The 15,502-nt window shown below is 43.1% G+C and overlaps 1 protein-coding gene across 2 annotated transcripts in view; it reads left to right on the top strand.

Moving 5' to 3' along the window:
• Positions 1–13,144, top strand: part of LOC106810077 (trafficking protein particle complex subunit 9-like) — a 207,241-nt gene extending 194,097 nt beyond the window's left edge. Inside the window, exons 25-26 of one of the 2 annotated variants that reach the window (XR_001393953.1) lie at positions 12,446–12,542; positions 12,900–13,144. The gene's annotated coding sequence lies outside the window, so the exon portion shown is untranslated. Of the gene's footprint in view, positions 1–12,445; positions 12,553–12,899 lie in introns of both variants that reach the window. The other variant, XR_001393956.1, reaches the window with a different exon arrangement.
• Positions 13,145–15,502: the final 2,358 nt, after the last annotated feature.

The following is a 15,502-nucleotide window of genomic DNA, read 5'->3' as shown; positions in this document are numbered from 1 at the left end:
TATATATATATATATATATATATATATATATCGATCTATCTATCTATCGGTCGATCGATCGATCGATCCGCGCGTGTTTGTTGTTGGTTGTTGTCGGTTAAATAGAAGTTCACCGTAAACGTGTCTTCATGGTTCATCGACCTCTAAGCAATAATGGTAATAAAACTAACCGATGGATGGCTCGTCTGTTTACCATTATTGGAAGGTTCCGATTCAGATCAAGATTGGAATTTAACGCGTTTGTCGCAGATGGAGTTATGACGTTGGCATTTCTGGGGAGGATCACTTCGTGAATCATCTACAAAGCATATCAACCGTCATGTTCAGCATTAAACCACATAGTTGGCTATGTGAGGGCGGTAACTAACGTAAATAAGAAAGTCGTTTACCGCATAGGCTGGCACGGTAGCTTTGCTGTAGCAGCAGTCATAACATAATTCAAAGAAAAATCGATGACAGCTGTGACAACACTGTAAGACGCGGAGGCACCATCTAAAATTAGCAGCGGCACGCCTGAAATACACGCAGAAAGCTATATGCATGAAGCTATAAGCAATGAAATATAAAGCAATGAGAAGAGGCTGTGCGATACGTCGCGCAGTACACCGGGAAACACGTTGATTAAATGATCAACGGACTAATGATGAATGCAGCGACTCTCTCGAACATGCGATTACGATTGGCAATTGTGCACGTACCATGCACGAACATGCACGCAAGTACGCAGATCATTGTCAGAGGTCAGCGCTCAAGGTCAAGGGTAGAGTGACGCGTCGGCAGAAGAGAAGCGAATTTTAGTAGCGTAGATTTTCATAGCGATGTTCTCATGCGAGAGTCATTTGAGAATGCATCGAGCGGTAATATCTAGCCGCCGGCGACAAACAGAATGAGCGATCTAAACGCCTAATTAGACGATGACGTCATGTGCGTGATTACTTATCAGAGAAAGTACCTTTGTACTTTAAAGGAATTATTTCATAAATAACTGCACTATCGATATCGATATCGATCGTATAAAAATTGCGATGAGTTTATGCTGTTATGGTATATAAAATAGCAAATAATGCAGCCACATCAGTTCATTCGTGCATATTCACATACATTCATAAATTCTCTTGAAATCGGCAACCACTAGAAAAAAGTGCATCTCATTAATTAGGTGACGTAATATTTCTAGACTAGTACAGCAACTCTATTGCTTAATTAAAGTTACCGTGTAGAAGTACATGGACAGGGTCTCGCGCGAAACAAGTGCATGACACTATTATGTAACCACGTCAACACGATATAAATAAACAGATTTCAATCGCTGTATATCTTTACGAAAAAAACGAGTATTCTACGACATGTTAGCCTTACTTTAAATACTTGCGGTTACGCAAGCAATACCAGTAAGTATTGCAGTAGTCAGAAAAATACAAAAAACGATCAGGAAGACTGTTTCAAATTATTACTTTAAACCAAAACTCGATGGGAAATATCCTGACATGCTAGCGGCCCGACTGATCGACGACAGAACGCTATGATGGAGGTAACTTTTATACCGAACGGTAAACGTTATGCTCTGAAATACGCGCAAAAAATCTCTCGCCAGGCATGCATGCATCTGGATTTAGCTCAGAGATAGCTATATCTAACTTATTTCAGTTGCTCGAGTGCGCGAGCAGTGTGTCGCCTGGAAGATTGCTTCAGGCAACTGCCTCCTGTAAGCCGAGACTAACCTACTTGAAATCGCAGACCAGGCATCGTCGCCTGACGTCATCGGACGGCACGTGACGTCGAGCTGAAGCCAGAGACGTGTAACGCTGACAGATCTGTTTTGTTTACTCGGCTACGCGGCGGGATGAATCATCATCGTGCCGCGGTCCCTACGCTGTCGTCCGCACGGACGAGCTAATACATCACGCCCGTGCTCGGGGAATCAGCCGTGATCTGGCGCGGCCCGCCGCGGCGCGATCCACGCCCACCGCTGCTCCGCCGAGCCGCACGAAAGCATATTGGCTAAATTACTGGCTCGGTCAGTAGGGGGAAACGATGAAGAGCGGATGAATTAGCCAGATCGATATATATATAATATATATATATATATATATATTATATATATATATTATATATATATATATATATGTGTGTGGTGTGTGTGGTGTGTGTGTGTGTGTGTGTGTGTGTGTGTGTGTGTGTGTGTGTGTGTGTGTGTGTGTGTGTGTGTGTGTGTGTGTGTGTGTGTGTGTGTGTGTGTGTGTGTGGTGTGTGTGTGTGCCTGTGTACGTATGTGTATGTGTACGTGTATTCGTGCTTGCGTGCGTTCGTGCGTGTGTGTTTGTTTTTTGTTTGTTTGTTTGTGTATGTGTGTGTGTGTGTGTGTGTGTGTGTGTGTGTGTTCGCGGGCGTGTGGGATTGTGTGCGTATGAGTGGGAACGCCTGTCTGTGCACGTGTTTGTGCGTGTGTGCGTGAGATAGAACGCAGGGAAGACGGGCAGAGACACAGAGAGAGAGAGAGAGAGAGAGAGAGAGAGAGAGAGAGAGAGAGAGAGAGAGAGAGAGAGAGAGCAAGAGAGAGAGAGAGAGCGAGAAATACGGACAGACAGAGAAAGTGAGAGGGAGAGAGAGAGAGAGAGAGAGAGAGAGAGAGAGAGAGAGAGAGAGAAATAGAGAGAGAGAGAGATTGCGAGATAATAATACTGCTTCACATGTGGCTAGACCTTATATCCCTAAGCGAGGTCATTCGCGTAATTTTATCGGTTTTTAAGGTTTGTTTTGATTCGTTTCAGCGACCTGAGAAGTTATTTACTAACCTTTACTACGCACAGACAGCCGTAGTTACCGCGGGCAGCAGCATCGCCTTCGTCAGGGGAAACCTTGTATGCTAGCTGTTGTCTCACACGTGCTGTAGCGGGCATTGAATGGGGAAGCGGAGGTACACTGAACGAGGTTTAACGTACATTCGAAAAGCTCGTGTAAAAGCAGGATCACAGTTGGGCTGCAATAATTCTCTCTTGGCATATCGCGTAAATTCAACCAAAATCGCGACAAAAATCACGTAGACTCTCAACTCGTATTGAATGTTTTCGAACCAACAATCTTTATTGTAAGAATAAAAGTATAGTAAACCTTACTGTTTGGTAACTACCTGTCGTGTTGTCGGTATTGGGTGATACGACATTGAAACTCATCTGGCATTGGGTTGCGCATGTTCAATGCATAGCAGTAGCATTTTTGACATTCGCAGAGATCGCACGCGAGAGATCGATAACGTGAAACAAGAAATATGTTACTCGTCCTTTAATCATATTGATCCTTTATTGTCATTTTTAGATTCTTGCTAGATGTGTTGTTTAATAGCTGTGAAGTATGACAGCCCAGTATGTTACGAGTAGTTTTAGACTTAAAAAGAGTAAACAAGCGCATTAAAATAATATATTTGGGTAGAAGACCCGCTTCATTTTAGTATATATTAACCAGTATTTAACGTTATGAAGATACCATGCATGGCAACTGTGTACATCAAAATAATACGTTCAGTAGAATGTACGTTTCGTTTTAGTACATAGATTACAACATACAAACAACGTCACAGTAGCATGGACCAGTCACTCAAAATATATTTAACAAGCAAACGGAAGAAATCAGGATACTAAGAACGTTGAAGTAGAGTATACCTGTCAGGCATGTCCCTACAGGAACCGTGTATTACCTGTAACACTGTGTCAGCTGGTAAAAAAACTGTCTAATAATTGGAAATAGTGTAGGCCTACGAAGTCGTGCGCTCATAAACCCGTCATGTATATGTACTTATGACAAGCTTTACCTAATTTCACAGTGACAGCTTCAGTATGACATCATGGATCTAAAATATATAGCAGTAGAGATGCATGATTTATAAGTTTGCAAGTTTTAAAATGTTAATTTAGTCAAGTATCCATGTAAAGCTATTACACGGATAAATGAATGAGCAGATATAAACATCAAATATTAGAACTTGTAACCAATAGTTATGGAGGTGAAGAAAGCTAGTTTAAATATATCCAAATGTCAACGTTAGAAGCTAGTTAATAAATCACTCTATAAACCAAACATTTACTTCAGAAATGTAGGTTAGAAAAACAGTTTATCCGGTAGCGCGTATAGGGGACGTAGAAAAAAGACACAAGTCGTAACTGCCGCTTGCTATCACTCTATACTCGCCCATTTTAATACAGCTTAAATTACTCGAATCGCATACAGGGGATTATACGCAACTGTCTTTTAGGAGACTGTCAACGAAAGCATGCTATAACTGTAGCCCGGTTATTTAGCGATGACCAGCGAATCTAAACCCCTGACACGGCGCGTAAACGTTTTGCCTTCGTGAACGGAACGCCTAATCTGGTATCAGACAACTACGACGTGGATGATTCTACAAGAATGGACAACCAAACTGTAGTTTCTCTTCGCCCGCCAGAGATCTCTCCGTGCCGTCGCGTGAAGCAGGCTATTCCTCCACGGGCGGTTCGCGCTCTTAATAGCAACAGCAGCAGCAGCAGCGATGACTTCGTTACGGATCTGGGTCGCTGCTTGACGTCCATTGTTGCGTTCGTGTCATTAGACGAGGCCGCGAACATTTCCGGACACCGTTGACGTAATGCGGGTAATTACAACGCATTACGAGCGAAGCGAGGAGGCCGGGTTTAGCTGGTAAATCGAGAAAACTAATCAAGTGCAGGATCCTAGATCCGCATAGATTCTAGAAGCCAAGCGCGTGTAATTGGCCGGTAAATCATCGGGGAATTCCGCTGCACCAAGACCTCTGGTAGCTGGAGCGCGGTCATCGCTATTTCATATCGGAGTGATCTGTGCGGCCGCTAAGGTCACAGCGTGTGCCCGCGAAGTGCGTGGGGGCGCGATGTCCACGAGGCATTGTGCTGCCATGAGAGGAACCGCTCCCGCTGGTGAGAGTCGTAGTGGTCACAGCTCACAAGCTCTAGTACTAGGTGCGTCGTTCGTAATTTGGCGGTGGATGCTCGATTTATAATTAGTTACACACAAAGAAATATGCTCACCAATACGATGATAGCGGCTACTAACTACAAACACGTCTGTCGCAGTATGTGGACTTGCGCATTCATGTAGCAGCGTTACATCTAGATGACTAGCCACAAGTGCCTCAATGCATATGCGTTTTAGCACTGTCCTTTTTACGCGTATAAGTGGCACTAAAAACGGCCGCTGTTAAAAGCAGTACACTACTTTCAGCTACCGAACAACTTACTCAAGCTTGAAATTGCCAAGTTCCAACAATTTTCAATGTATTCATATACTCAATATAAGCATGGGAAAAAAATATGGTGTGGACTTTGGCGACGCGAATACGACACTGTCTTGGGTGACATTTGGGGCTGGCTACGAAATGTAACACTGAAACGTGTTGTGTCATGATATTGTGGTGCATGGTTTCCAAACGATTTCCTCTGTACGGTATTCCCTATCCATGATAGAATCGTTCTAGCACCTACATTTTGTTAGTATTATTAACTATTCTACACATGGAGCATGTGACAACTTATACATTCCTAATATTATTTTCTTGCAGCGTGCTGGCGGGTTTGCCGAAATACGGAAGTGTATTATATTCAGGTATATCTCTGCACCTGGTACGCATTTTAGCAATATATAATAGAGATAGTCTATATTGTGTAGTCTAGATTTTTTATGAGAATGCATACGCCTATACTGCAGCTTTTACAAATCACTCCGTTGTCGAAAATACGCGATGCGGATATTTTTGATGAATCTCGAAATCCTAAAAGATAATTTTGGATCAGAACATAAATGAAATTTCTGGATTGATGTCAAGATGAAACGACAAGTCAGATGGCACGCGCCTTCAGAAAATGACATTTCTACAGCCTATCAACGTTTCACATGCACATGCGGCATCGCAGGGTTATTTATTCCAGCTCGTCATATTACATGCAGGGTTTGCACGATAATTGAATGCTTGGTAAACAAATCTGATCAGCCACGTTCAAAGAGCGTTAGTTTGTTCTTGAACCCGAAGGGAACGCGTTCATTAAGCCATCCCGATAGGGCAGTTATTTAATTACCATCGATTTTCCGTTTATTTGAGCAAAGTGGGACTCGTATTCATGTGCTGTCAACATTTACGCCTACTGACAACTTAATCGCAATTCGGACAACTAGCTGATTCGATCAACCTCGCTTGCCTATTAGTGGGAGAGCTCTTGTTGGACTATTGGCAATGTTTTTCATGAAATTGAAAGTAAATATATGATGGTTTACAGACTATAACATACCCGCATTGAAGTTTAAACAAATCGCAATCAACGCTGTACCTAATCCCACTAATGCTTAAATTCTCTTTATTCGTCCATAAACGCGCCAAATGTGCAAAGCGCGACGGCAATCTCGCTATAACGCATCCGACATTTATACATCAGCCTCATAAACCATTGCGGTTTTTATTCCGATCCCGAAAATAAAGTGCGCGCGAAAGCTTTCAATATGGTCAAAGAGAGCGCGCGGGGAGATGTGAGGCAATATACTGGCGTATGAAATAGCCAGTGACGAGTGATGAGTGACGAGCGGGATGGCATGGCGCTAACGCCACCGGACTGTAACTACTCCCCAAACATTTGATTGCTTCCTGGGCTAAATACGGCAAGTGATCTGCTGGCTGTGCTATTAATATCGACAAACTATACGCACGTGAAGCAGACGCGTGTTATAAATCGAGCATAGTAATATCGCCAGCAACGAGCAAGCACAATTTCCCAAGGGCTAGGCGAATACCCGACAGCACATGCTCTGCTTGCGTCACCGATGAGGTAAAAACTAGTAATCATTTATGCCGCCGTCATCTACGCGAAGTTGCTGCACGAACCGGCCCTGGAAAGTCGTAGGAAATGCTGCGATTCATGTAGTCACCCCGCGTGGGTAGTTTAAATCTCATCAAAACAGAATTGCATGTAAAAGAAATGCAAACAAAAAAAACGAACATCCACGGTACCAAAGTGGCCTTCCGCTAGTATTCGGTTTCATTGTGGATATATAGTAGGCACGACTGTCATATCGCCCTCGCGTGGGAAGGAAATGAGTCAGTAAATATGCACGTAGACATGCATGTGTGCGTGTGCCTGATTGCATGCGTGCGTGCCTGCGGGCGTGCGTGCATGCGTGCGTGCGTGCATACGTGTGCGTGTGCGCGTAATCACCATCACTATCCCCATCGCCACCAACAACACCATCGCTACCGCGCTCGCCATCTACATTGCCATCGTCATCGCCACTGCCAACACTATCAAAATCGTCATAATCATCAACATCGCCATAATCATCAACATCGCCATAATCATCAACATCGTCATAATCATCAACATCGTCATAATCATCAACATCGCCATAATCATCAACATCGCCATCGCCAGCGTCATCACCATCACTATCCTTATGGCCACCATTTGCTAATAATAACAAAGCCTGGAAACCTAATATAATATGTAAATATCGTGACTGTGACATTAGAGCCTATGGACATCCTCAGTGGAATTCGTTCTGATGTGTAAACAGTGGTCAACGGTACAGTGATGTCATTATAACAGCTAGCAGAGAAGCTCAATAATCTATATGGGCAATGGAAGCTTGGAAGAGGGGAAATTTAATCACGGACGTGCAAAAATGTGTGTTTTGCGAGAAGTCTTATGACTATAGCAGCGAGCACGTACCTTGCCTGGTTACAGATCGTCAATCTGAAGAGGCACTGGTCCGAAGGGAAAACTAAACATTTTCACTGATATAATTTAGCAAAAAAACGAAGTATGTAGCCATTTTACATCATCTGCAGCCGCTTCATTTCTCCACCCACTCAGCTTCTAGTTTGAAACAATTAGGGCATATTTTGGAGGTTTTTGTCAATTTTCATAGAAATATTTAATATTTGGGTTTCAAACCATGTTTATATATAAATAAATGTGTAGGGATTGAGGGAGGAAGGCATGATGTCAATAGCCATAACTTTGCACCATGCTGGTTGATCTTCTTCTTCTTCTTCTTCTTCTTCTTCTTCTTCTTCTTCTTCTTCTTCTTCTTCTTCTTCTTCTTCTTCTTTTTCTTCTTCTTCTTCTTCTTCTTCTTCTTCTTCTTCTTCTTCTTCTTCTTCTTTTTCTTCTTCTTCTTCTTCTTTTTCTTTTACTTCTTCTTCTTCTTCTTCTTCTTCTTCTTCTTCTTCTTCTTCTCGGGTAACGACACTACACTAGACCTTGCACGGTGTTTGGAAACCTCAAGGTCTATAGGTCTACAGGGCTCTGGTAATAGGAGGCATTCCAGGAGATGTCCCATAGTCTATGCTGGTAGATGGCGTTATTGTATGGAATAAAAATATATGCACAGTGTGCAGAAAAATGTTATTATTTTCTTCTTTTTCTGCAACAGAAAATAACATTTACATAACTTTTACTTCAAACAAAAAACAAAACATGGGGCATACGCACGAAACACATTACCGTAAAATGCTTACATTGTAACCAAACGGGGCTATACTAACAGCCGGGCCCCGTCCCAGGGCGGATTGTGCCCATGTATTCTGATGAATTCTAAAAACACAAAGTTTTCAACCAGCAAATTAAAATATTTCTAGGTAGTGCATATAGACATGAAACTTGCCATATATATATCAATCAAGAGTAGATAATAACACACTATATTGTGTGTTATTATCTACTCTTGATATTATATATATCAAGAAAGAGTTTCTGAACAGAAATCTGGATCGGAACATACCCCCCACACACACACCTCCTGCCAATTCTACATCCCCTGTGAGTGTTTCGGACTAGTTAACTTTCGGACTAACGAACCTTCGGAATAGCGCGTTGTTACCACCTTGCCTTGCGTTCGCTTGCCTGTTGTGTTAAAATAGACACTATTGTTTTCGTAAAAATTCCCCCCAAAGACAGTTTTAAATGTAATTCAAGTTTAAGGCCGAGTTTGGTCGTGCTCAAGTAACCAAACAAATAAAACTGTTAAAAGCTCCGCTAGCTCTATGCGACGGCGCGGTGATACGAACCAGAAATATACGCCATCATGCGTGTTCGTTTCTTCGTTAGCGGTTACACGTGCAGTCGTGCTCGCTTGCCGATAGCGCTAGCTACGGGAGTTTTGTATCTACACGCAGATGCCTCTCCCCCTGCTTTCCACAGACGTTTTAGTGGTTAACTGCCTCCAGATGACTTTCTTTTAAACTGGCAAGTTATATTTTCAGAGGTCGGGGGAAATGTGAGATGAAGTGTGCCAAATTTACAGCTGGGATACAGCAGACACGTATTGACGTGGAGGTAAAAAGCATATCATACATATTCGTTTGCGCAAACTTCCTGACTGTAGAAAATAGATGGTTGTCTCATACCCACTGTACTAAAATCCTGTTGAGTCGATTGCGTTAGGGTAACCTAAATCGAAAAGATCGAATCTCGATCGAATATATAAATGATAACCTAGGTGTCTTGTCATATATACTGCTTGTATGTTTCGACAACATAATAGTCACTCACGACTGTTGTCATTGTTTCACTCCTTCTGCTATTTCCGCTTTTACTTTTGCTATAGTGCTGCTTCTCCAACTAGGGGCGTAGCTAACCCATTCTGCCTGGGAGAAAAGCCACGTGCGTATTGTGTATTAGGAAGGTGACCGCCATCGACTATGTACCGTTTTTACATTTCTCTTATCTGGGGAGATGCTACTACATGCACCCTTACCCCCTCTAGCTACGGCCCTGTAATCTGCCGCTACTGCTACTGCTACTACTGTTACTCTACTGCCACTGCTGCTACTGCTACTCTACTGCTACTCTACTTCTACTCTACTGCTACTGCTACTCTACTGCTACTCTACTTCTACTCTACTGCTACTGCTACTCTACTGCTACTCTACTTCTACTCTACTTCTACTCTACTGCTACTCTACTGCTACTGCTGCTACTGTTACTCTACTGCTACTGCTGCTACTGTTACTCTACTGCTACTGCTGCTACTGTTACTCTACTGCTACTGCTGCTACTGCTACTCTACTGCTACTGCTGCTACTGCTACTCTACTGCTACTGCTGATACTGCTACTCTACTGCTACTGCTACTACTGCTACTCTACTGCTACTGCTGCTTCTGCTACTCTACTGCTACTGCTGCTACTGCTACTCTACTGCTACTGCTGCTACTGCTACTGCTGCTACTGCTACTCTACTGCTACTCTACTTCTACTCTACTGCTACTGCTGCTACTGCTACTCGGGCTGCTACTGCTACTGCTGCTACTGCTACTCTTTACTGCTACTGCTACTACTACTACTACTGCTATTGTTGCTAATAGTATTGTAACTGCTGCTGCTGCTGCTGCTGCTCCTTCGTCTACAGTTGCTGCAACTGCCGTGGAGAATATGATTCGAGTGTACTGATAAGATTTTCCCACAAATATACGCGGTGTAGTTACGCTGTATACCTGTAGTATACAGGTATAGTTTTTTCGTGACACTGCTACTGATAACGAGACCGTTGCGGTTGCTGCCATTAATGCCACTGCTACAGCTGCTGCATGCAGTTGTTTCCTCTTTACTACTCAGTACTTAGTACAGTTACATCTCTTAATTACTACTTAGCACTTCTGCTGCTGCGACGATGGTGATGATGATCCAGCCACGCTGCACGGCTGCAGTTGTCATTTGTTGTAGTGCCACGTAGATTTAGAAATTCTCGCAGATGCAAGTCGCTTCACAGTTGCGGTCCCCATAGAAGATTCAAAGTACACCCGAAAAAAACTTGCAAGAATATTGGGGAGGAACATTTCCCTGCAGTACTTCATCTTTAGCCTAGAATACATTTGTCAGGAAGTAAAATTAAACCGCGCTTATGATGTCATTAGCTAATACGTTCTATATGCTGTATACGCAACGTTTCGTAATTTATTTGTAAAGCAGATTTTTCCGATCTTAACCAAATTTTATACTCTCATAAGGCGGCGTGCAAAAGAATTTACGGTGTGTGAAGATGATGAGGGAGCGCTGTAGGAGCTTCGATATAAGCTTTATGATTCTTCGCGATTCATACGTCACTGCGGTTGCTGTAAGTCTTTTTAGCTGATATAAAACAAAGACATAAAAATGCTGGAGGGGTATACGACCATAATGCCATGTAACCTGATTAGATAGCAAGGACTCCGGAACGGTATCTAATCTAGATAAATGTGAAGTTGCCCTTTTCACGTTAAATATTATGGTAAGACAAAAAGTCTCGCGTTGCCATGACAACGGCAATCTGTTCGTTTAAATAGCATTTTGAGGGGAGAGATAATTTGGAAGCATGTCTGTCTCTCCGGCGCTTCCCACGATCATGTAATCTATTTCTTGTCTGGAGCAGATGCTACCCAAGTCACAGGCGATGCTTGAGGAATGGTGGCTACAGCTAGTTTTACCAAATGTAATTTAAGTGTTCATCAACGAATGCTTGGCTAGAGAGACGGCTCAACAACGTAGCTCCTGCTCTCGACTGCGCTGCACGTACTGTACACATTGTCTGTCCACTGCGGCTTCTGCTGGCTTTATACGCATACACTTTAAAAGCGCCTTGTTTATTAAATATTCGATGAGACTAGTAGACATCAGAGTGTTAGCGACTGTCAGGCGTACGCCATTTTCCATCACATTCCGGAGCTGCGTAGCTACGAATAACCCGTCGGCTGTGCTAATTACGGTGACAGATCATACGACTGTATCCGCTAGACGCGCCGTAGGGGCGTTTAACCTGTCACTGCTGCAGCAGAATCATCGACGATATTGCGAGTAGCTCCCCGTGCTATCATTCTATATAAATGCGCGATTAAACACGGATGCCCTTTAGCTCGCTTACTGCCACGAGAATGCCAGTAGGCCTAATTCGCTTCTATACGAAGGACAAATAGTCAGTTGCCGTATTTTTTGGTTATCCAATATAAATATAGAAAAACGATCAACACAAATAGATACATTTGCAAAAGGTGATGGCTTCATAAAAACGCCATTTGCTATAAACGAATAGTTTATATTATTGTCATTTTGTGCACTTTTGTGATTAATGTACAATTCTAAAAGTGATACTTTGCAATTCCTAACGAGTGATCCTGTTTTCACGCGGTTAAATTAAAATCGAGCGACTTTGCTTAAATATGCTACCATCCCCGCGATCGCTGACTCCAGCAGTCGACCAGATGATATAATGTTGTTTTAGACTGCCGTGGCCATCGGTGCCATTAATATGCGAATGCAATAACTGTTAAGAAAAAAAACGTCATGGTGGCGTCGCAGCCCAGACCAAATGGTTCAACAACCTAGCTTCGTGGTAACGTAGATGGCTTCGACAGCATCCGAAGCATCGACGAGGATGTCATGTAAGAAAGCATTACATAAATGAGCATATTTTTTGCAGCATGGAGTCGTTTCGCTTCTAGCTGGCGAGCACTAGCGGGTTTCCTGCCCCAGCCTCCTTTCCAAGAGATGGGCGCCGCGCAGCATCAGATATCAAGGTTTGTTGATGTACGTAACTGAATTAGGATCGTTTCTCGATTTTCGTTGGTTCGGTCGATGCAGCAGACACAGTCAACTAAGATTAAAAGATGTGCGGAAATTCGATGTACGTACACGCATGCATATATGCGTGCGTGCGTGCTTGCCTGGTGCCTGCGTGCGTTATTGCGTGTATGTGCGTCCGTGCGTGCATGCGTGCGTGTAATACGTATGTATATGTTTGACGGCAGCTATGTCAAGGTTGAAAGGAGTCTAAAGATTGATGAGCGCGTTCGTCTAATTATCAGCTACTGTTTTTACCCAACGATGAATGCCTTCATGTCGTAATGGCGCCAGATTGGCTGTTTTTCCTTCAGCTAGACAAGAAGACGTCAAGCTACAGCATTCGCTCGCGGCCACTGGGAATCCCTGCCAGTGTGATCATCAAGTTACCTAGCACGCATGCACGATTTTGCGTTCTACGGAGTCAGTACAGCCGCACACACGTATATGCCAAGCCACCTGAATGTATTACAACGAATAGGGGTACCAGCTAATAAACTCGTGTGTATTCTGAGAACATGGTTTGAGGCTGTAATTGCGTGTCTTGTCCGAGCAAGTATTATCGTAGATAATGTTCGTGAGATTTGCGGTTGTTACCCTAATAATTTACTAAGAGATTCGCTATAGGAAATATCACACTTGATATTCCCCTCTGCGCACGGGTAACTATATTATACGCACTGGCCCGTTTCGTTCATTACTAGCATCATGATTTGCGTCCTATACAGATAGCATAGACATAAGACAAAAAATCAGCGTCATTCTGGAATATGATATATACTGTTTCTCACATTCAGCACTTGCTCAGTTCTGATAGTACTCATCAGTATTTATTTGGTATTTCCCAACCGTAGGTTTTTGTCCACTGGCTGTCCCGTCGATTTACTTTTGTATGATCACTATTGGCTTCTTCGAAATTACACACTCAAACTAACACCACAGTCTTCTGGAGACAACCCGTGCCTTGTATTACTGAGTACTAGTAATGCACGTCTTGATTATGGCGGACGTATAAATTATTCCAGTTCCAGAATAAAGTGTGCCTTCTTCTACCGGATGTTTTTACCACACACATCGATGTCTGTCCGTTTATACTCGCTGCACAGGTCCCATCGCACCTGACTTGTTGAAAGATTATCTAAAGATACAAATTGTAAGATCAACGTGCGGAATTCGAAACATTCTTTAAAAAAAAAGCAAAACAAAGCTCTACGAACTCAGTCAAGGCACATGAACTGAGCAGTCTCAGCGATATCTGTCGGCGAGATTGACAATAAATCCCAGAGTGTCGCATGCCACACCTAGTGCCTGCTACTACGATCCTTCGTTAGTTATGACAGGACAGAGGTGCCACAACCACGGGTAGCTTGACGCAAAGATTGGATGATTCAACGGTGAAAAATACGGCATGTGACTGTCCATTCTCTTTTTGTCCAAACAAGGCCAGATAGAGATAAATGACAAGACAAAAATTGTAATATAATTTCTGCCACTTCCAAGAACACCGGTCTGCACAAGGATCTCTTAGTACCAACCAGTCTCCTCGGTGAGAAAATAGCGTCAGAGACAGTGAGTAAGATTAAGCTATCGCCATGGGGCAAGCAGAAACGAGCATAAATGAAATGGAAAAGGGCATATGAGGTTTATGAAGACATAGGACTCTATCAGCAAGATGGCGGGTCATCATCAAACGAACACATATGAACTACACAATTGGATTTTGGGTACGAGCGTAAGGAACGTAAAGAATCAAGTCACATGCAGCTTAATTATGGAACTAGTTATTGCCATATTGGCCAGTTATGAAGCAAATTATGGGCCCCAATTTTAAGTCGGCTCAACTTGGATCAGGGAAATAAATAACTAATCGAGCGAGAGGTCATATAACTTTAAAATTTCCCGAGAAACGATGAGATATATTTTATTTATAAAATATATAATTTATGGAGGAGCGAGAAACGTATGATGGAGGAGTATACGTCGATGTCCAGAAAACTGTTGCAACACGCGAGTTCAGGCGTGTAGGTTTGTCTATGCAATTCCCAAAAGTTGAATTTTGAGATTGGACACCCTCATTTCGGAAAGAAACCTAGCAACTGCACATAGATCACACTCGTCTGAGACAATACCGGACATTGTGGTATCTGTGCACCCCCAGGAGCATTAGGTGCTAGCTAGAGCATGATGAATATTATGGTAAGCCATTCTGATGAGACTACAGACCGAAAACCGAATAAAAAGATACAAGAGAAAAAAGAGCAAGACGGCCAGAATATTTCCTGCGACCGCTGCCGTGATTCAGTCTAGCCAAGCCACTTGAAAGGACGTCACAGTGAAAGCGAAGATTCTGATGAATGGCAATTGCGTTTTTTTCCGACCATAATTTGCGTTATTTTGGCATCACACGCAAGCAGATATGAGATAATAGCGAAAGCTTCACTAGCCTCGAAAGAAGAAGATCCAAGCACGGAAAATCCGCTACCTCTCAACAACCACGGTAGGCAGGGCAGTCGTATCTCCGGATAAAAAAAACAGAGAGATGTCATTGAACTCCTTCGGCCATAGACGTACGAGAAAATGGGCAATTAGAAACTGCATCTCTGCACAGAAATCTTGACAGTTGACAAACAGAGATATCAGTAAAAGGTACAAGGGCGGTGGTGAAATGAAAAACAATATTGGCAGGGATCGGAGGCACAAGCTACAAACCCGGTCAGGGGAAGACAACAAGGAACCTACAGATAGCAAGAGCGTATCTAACCCTTTTGCTTGGGGGGGGGGCAAAGCCACGTGCGTTTTGTGTTCTGGGAAGGTCACCGTCATTGATCATGTAATGTATCTACGTTTCTCTAGGGGGGGGCAACTGCGTCCTGCCCCCTCCACCGCTATAGCTACGGTCCTGGATAAGCTATGACCC

This window comes from Priapulus caudatus, unplaced genomic scaffold (genome assembly GCF_000485595.1).
Source record: "Priapulus caudatus unplaced genomic scaffold, Priapulus_caudatus-5.0.1 Scaffold16, whole genome shotgun sequence".
Classification (NCBI taxonomy): domain Eukaryota; kingdom Metazoa; phylum Priapulida; class Priapulimorpha; order Priapulimorphida; family Priapulidae; genus Priapulus; species Priapulus caudatus.
Note: the sequence above shows the minus strand (reverse complement) of the source record. Positions and strands in the feature narration are given on the sequence as shown.